The following is a 6494-nucleotide window of genomic DNA, read 5'->3' on the forward strand; positions in this document are numbered from 1 at the left end:
AACCTCATGCGTCAAGGGTAGAAAGTGCTGTGCCCTTGATCTAACAGAGGGGGAACACTTTCTCCTCAAAGCTGCCTGTTACAGCCCCAGTCAGGGTGACCTTGGCCCCAGTAACAGGGTGAGGAAACTTGGAAGAACCACACTGCAGATGGCCTTTGACAGTCCTGCCAGGAAAGGAAGTGGAACAACTGAACAATATATTAGGGTGACTTTCAGGGTTATCTATTGGGAATATCAACACTACATTATTCTTTATCAAGGTCAAATGAGACAAAACAAACATTTCTCCCCTGGGATGTGACTTCCTCTTACCCATCAACCTGAGTCATGACATAATAATTGTCAGCTTGGGCTGCCATAACAAAATCTCATAGACTAGGTGCTTAAACAACAGAAATTTATTTTCTCATAGTTCTAAAGACTAAAAGTCAGAGATCAGGGTGCCAGCAAGGTCAGTTCCTGATGAGAGCTCTCTTCCTTGCAGATGGCCTCTATCATGCTACATATTCACATGGCAGAGAGAGAAGAGGAGAGAACTCCAATGCCTCTTCTTATAAGAACACAAATCCTATCATGAAGGCCACACTCACATGATCTGATCTAACCTGAATAACCTCTCAAAGACCTCATCTTTAAATACATTGAAGGTTAGGGTTTCAACACATGAATGGCAGAAGAGACACAATTCAGTCCATAACACCCTGTTTTGCCATAAATCCAATCACTCTCTGTTATTGATCTTCATTAACAAATGACATTGTTTCAACATATCAGCCTTGATATTAACTTAGTGAGGCTATGGTTCTATGGAGACCATTAAAAGAGATAATGAACAAAGTGACCAGATAGAATAAATGAATGCTCACCAAATACTTGTCCCTCACCCCAACTGCCCCTCCTTTTTTTCCAGAGCCCATTTTCAAACCCTGTGCTTTTAACTCAAATGTCTTCCAAATTCTCTGCTCCAACTCAATTAAGACACTTGGGTTCTGGAAACTTTAAAAAGGATATGTTACCAGCCCAGAAATCATGTCAGGCACTACTCTGGAAAAAAATTGAAACTGGGAAAGAATAAGAGAACCTCTCCACCCACAAGGTATGCAAAGAGCAGAGATCCCAACCATCACCAACATGTATTTTTTGAGACCAGTACTGTGCTAGGTGCAGAGGGATACATGAGGGAAAGTCATCAAAGAGCTCACATTCGCTTACTAAGGAACATTGGAATTATAATTTATGTGGTTCTGACTCTAAGTGCTGAAAGGTCTTGGAAGAGGAAGAAATCTGGGTCAACCAGAACAATAGAGACAAGTTTATGGAGGAGGACATATGGGAACTAGAATATAAAAGATGTGTGAACATTTTAGAGAGGAGAGAGAAGAATTTATCAGGCAGGAACCAGCATGAGCAGAAGCACAGAGGCAGGGATCTGACAGGGTTAGAGGGCATGAGGGGACCTATGTGCTGAAATAGTGGCTAGGTGTTAGGATGTATTCATACATTGCTTATTCTGTCATTCATTAATGAATATTTATTGAACACTTATTATGTTACAGGCACTATTCTTGCTAAAGAGGACTCAGTAGTGAACAAAGAGATCTCTGATTTCATGGAGCTTCCATTCTAATAAGTAAGAAAGAAAAAACAAATAAATATATACCATTAAATGGTAATAAAATTATGGAAAAAATAAAAAGGATTAAGATTTCTAATCAAGTAAGAAAGACAATTACTTGCTTGCTTAAAACATTCAAAATATTGACAAAAATATGTAATGCAATGACTTTTAAGATACTGTACATTAGGCAACAACAGACTGATTTCTAAAAGACAAGAAACAAAGTGCACCCTACAGTAGTCTTGCTTTGAGTTTCCAGATCAAGGAAACAAGGAAGAGGAACCAAGATGGAGCCCAGCAGATTCCTCTAGTGAGAAGACAGACTTGAGAGTCCAGAGAGACCAAGGAAGTTAAAGTTTCCAAGGCAAAATAAAAGAGGAAAGAGATGTACACAGAGAAAACCCTGAAGATCAGGAGAAGGGTTTCACTGAGTAGTCAGCTGAGTACTGATCAGCTCATGTGTATGTGTAGATAATATCCAAGGCCAGGGAAAGAAGCATCCAAAAGGTTTAAAGGAAAAAGTACCCAGTGTTCACAAAAGTCAAGGAACAATGCTTGCTCTCATCAGTCATACTGTAAAACTTCACATTTCTAGGACTTTGCCTCAAGAGGGGAAGTAATAATAAACACTAGACCAGGCATTGCTTTGGTCCCACCTAGCAAATTTTAAGCACAAGACCCAAAGGTCAAACTATTTCCAGTTTCATCACAGACAGGAGTTCAAGAATATTTGTAAGAAAATAAAAATATCCAGCACCCAACAAGGTAAAATTCACAATGGTTGGCATCTAATCAAAAATTATCAGGTATATAAAGAAACCAGAACATACAACCAAGTTGAAAAAGAGTAATCAGTTGAAACCAACCCAAACTGACACAAATTTTAGAATTAGTAGACAAGGATATTAGACAGCTTTTATAACTGTAATTCACAAAGCTAAATAAAGACATAGGAGATACAAAAAGTTGGACTTAGATGAAAACTACAACAGCTAAAATAAAACTGAATGGTATAGAATTAGTAGCAGATTAAACATTGCAGAAGAAAATAAAACATACTAATAGAAATTATTCAAAATGAAATTCAGAGAGAATAGAGAATTTTTAAATAAACACAGCATTAAGCTATGGAACAATTTCAAGTGACCTTCTGTATGTGTAATTGGAGTCAAAGTAGGAGAGGAAGAAAGAAAAGACAGAAAAACACTTGAATATTGGCTGAAATTTCTTCAAATTTGATAAAAACTGTAAAACCATAGATTCAAGGCTCTCAATAAAGGCCAGCTTCAAGAAACAGAAGAAACTACACATAGAACAAAATAATCAAATCAAACAGTGATAAATTTAAAAGATCTTAAAAGCATACAGAGAAAAAAGGAAGTTCTGTATACATAGGAATAGGATACTATGACAGCAGATACCTCATCAGCCACAATGCAAGCCAGAAAGCAATGAAGCAACATCTTTAAGTTACTGGAAGAAAAATCTGTCTACCTAAAATTCTGTAGTGTAAACATATCTTTAAAAAAACAAAGACAAAATAATAACTTTTGAGACATACAAAAACTGGAAGAATTCATCACTATCCAGCAAATCTGGAGTATAAGAAATGGCAAAGAAAGTCTTACAGGAAGATGAAAAATGATACCAGACAAAAATATAGATCCACAGAAAAAAACAAAGAACCCTAATATGGTAAATACATAGGTAAATATATAAAATTTGTTTCTAATTATTTAAATATCTTTTCAAAATAATTAATTATACAAAAACAATCACAATGTAGTATAGGGTTAAACATATGTAAAAGTAAAATATAATGGCAAAACAACACAAAAGATGTTGAGAGAAATGGGAGCATACTGTTGTAAGTTTCTCATATATACATTTAATAATAGACTGGTAAGTTAAATATGTATATTATAAACCCTAAAGCAACCACTAAAATAACAAAACAAAGAGTTATAGTCGGTTTATAAGTGAAATAATAAAAATAATCCATCCAAAAAATAGAAAAAGGAAGACGAGAACAAAGAGTAGTGGAACAGATTTAAAAATGACTAGCAAGGTAACAAATTTAAACATAACTATATTAATAATCACATTAAGTATAAAGGGTCTATATACTCCGAATAAAAAGAAGTGATTGTTAAATTGGAAATAGAAGCAAGACCCACTCTATGATGCCTATAAGAAACACACCTTAAATATAAAAACACAAGTATTTTCAAAGCAAAGGGATGGAAAAAGATATACCAGCTAACACTAACCAAAAGAAAGCTACAGTATCTATAGTAATACCATACAGAGTAGATTACAGAGTAAAGTATATAATCAGAGGTAAAGACAGTCATTTCATAATAATAAAATGGTCGATTCATCCATATGACAAACAATTCCAAAAAAGGTGATGTATCTAATAATAAAGTTTCAAAGTACATGAAGCAAAAAACTGATAAAACTATAATGTGACAATTTTAGTCAAATATTAGTCTCTATACAAAAATATAGTATAAAAATATAAATATAAAATATAATATAATATATTTTATATACAAAATATAAAATATAAATATATATAATATACAAGAATACACTCTATAATTGAAAAAAGTAGACAGAAAATCAGTAAGAAGATAGAAGATTTAAGCAATGGTACTCATTAACTTGATCTAATTGATACTTAGTGAAAACTCCACCCAGAAAAATAGAATACACGTTCTTTTCAGGTGTACCCAAAACACTTCCCAAGATACACCATATTCTGGGCCAAAAATTTAAAGTCTTAAAAATTGAAAAAAATATGTCATACAGTGCAAATTCTCTTGCCACAATGGAATTAAATCAGAAGTAAATAACAGAAAGTTCTCTGGAAAGTCTCTCAATATTTACTAACACACTTTTAAACAACCCATAAATCAAAGTATAAACCAAAATGAGAAATAGAAAGTATTATGAACTGAATGAAAATGACAAAAACACAACAAATTTGCAGGATAGTACTGAAACACTTTGGGGAAATTTGTAGGATTTGTAGGATTTAGCCCCTTTTTTGGAAAGAAGAAAGTTCTCCCAAGTTCAGTTTACACCTTAAGAAACTAGAAAAAGAAGAGCAGACTAAATTCAAAATAAGTAGAAAAAAAGAAGTAAGATCAGAGCAAAAATCAATGAAATAGAAAACAGGAAAACCATATAGAAAAATCAATGAAACTAAAAAATGTTTCTTTAGAAGATCAATAAAATTTATGAGTTTTTAGTTTTTTCAGGAAAAAAGGAGAGAAGACAAAAATCACCAGTATTAAGAATGACAGAGGAAACACCACTGCAGGGTCTGTACTTACTGAAAGGAGAGTGACAGAGTATTATTAAAAACTTTATGCCCATAAACTGACCACTTAAACAAAACGGACATATTTCCTAAAAAAAACACAAACTACCAATGTTCAGTCAAGAATTTGATGACCTGAACAACCGTATTATATTATATCTACTACAGACATTTTTCCCCACAAAGAAATTTCCAGGCCCAGGTGGTTTCACTGACAAATTCTACCAAAAGTTTAGGAAAGAAATAATATTAATTCGTACCAACTCTCTCAGAAAACTGAAGATGAGGGAAGAATTCTTCCCAACTCATATTCCAAGATCAGCATCACCCCAATACCAAAACCAGCTAAAAACATTACAATAAAAGAACAGACCAGTATACCAGCTATTAGATGGTCAGATGTGTAAAAAAAAACAAAAACAAAAACAAAAACAAAAACTCCTCCAAACTGCATTCTGACATGATACACAAAAATTAACTCAAAATGGATCATGCACTTAAATATAAAACCTAAAACAACAAAACTTCTAGAAGAAAACCTTTGTGACCTCAAGTTAGGGAAACATTTCTTAGCTCCAACACCAAAAGCATGAGCAATAAAGGAACACAGTGAAAAACTGGACCTCATCAACATTCAACATTTCTGACCTTTGAAAGACATTAGTAAGAGAATGAAATGACATGTCACAGACTGGGAGAAAGTTATGTACTTCATTCAAAGACATGCATCCAGCTCTCTCTTTTTCTCTGCCATCATGGTGTGTGCAGCTGACTGTTCCTTGCCATGTTTTCTCACATGACTTTCAGCATCAAGAGATTCCTGGCCAAGAAACAAAAACAGAATCATCCCATTCCCCAGGGATTCAGATGAAAACTGGTAATAAAATCAGGTGCAACTCCAAGAGAAGGCATTGGAGAAGAACTAAGCTGGGTCTATAAGGGATCACACATGAGATGGCACATGTATTTATGCTACATGAAGGTCATGTGCTCATATCCTATGAGTCTGTAAACATCAGTACTACCTGAACAATAGACATGTTTCATCAAGAAATGATTTTTCTGTTACTATGCTTCTGCACCAGTTGTTTAGTTCAGTAATAAATACGTGAGACCTTTAAAAACAATTGCATCTAGGAAACATAAAGAACTCTCAAATTAAATAATAAAAGATAGAAAATAATAAATAATAATAATAAAAGACAAACAAATAAAATAATAAATCTATGAGCCCACCCTAGGGTGATCCCTAATAAGTCGTATCCTTGTATAATCACCTTCCCCTGAGTGCAAGTAGAACCCATGACTTGTTTTTAACCAGTAGATTATGGCAAAGGTGATGGAATGTTACTCCCATGATTACCTTATGTTACATAAGACTCTATCTTGGCAGACCTGAGAGAGCCACACGGCAAGGACCTGCAGGCAGCCTCTGGAGCAAGAATAGATTCCAGATGAGATAGCTAGTAATAATCCAGGGCCCTGGTCATACAGCTGCAAGGAAATCAATCCTGCCAACATGATAAGCCAGGATGTGGGTTCTTCCCT

At 34.4% G+C, this 6494-nt stretch overlaps 1 pseudogene; it reads left to right on the forward strand.

Moving 5' to 3' along the window:
- The first annotated feature begins 5730 nt into the window (after positions 1–5730).
- LOC116584088 lies at positions 5731–5912 on the forward strand (annotated as a pseudogene).
- Positions 5913–6494: the final 582 nt, after the last annotated feature.

Source organism: Mustela erminea, chromosome 2 (assembly GCF_009829155.1).
Source record: "Mustela erminea isolate mMusErm1 chromosome 2, mMusErm1.Pri, whole genome shotgun sequence".
Classification (NCBI taxonomy): Eukaryota; Metazoa; Chordata; class Mammalia; order Carnivora; family Mustelidae; genus Mustela; species Mustela erminea.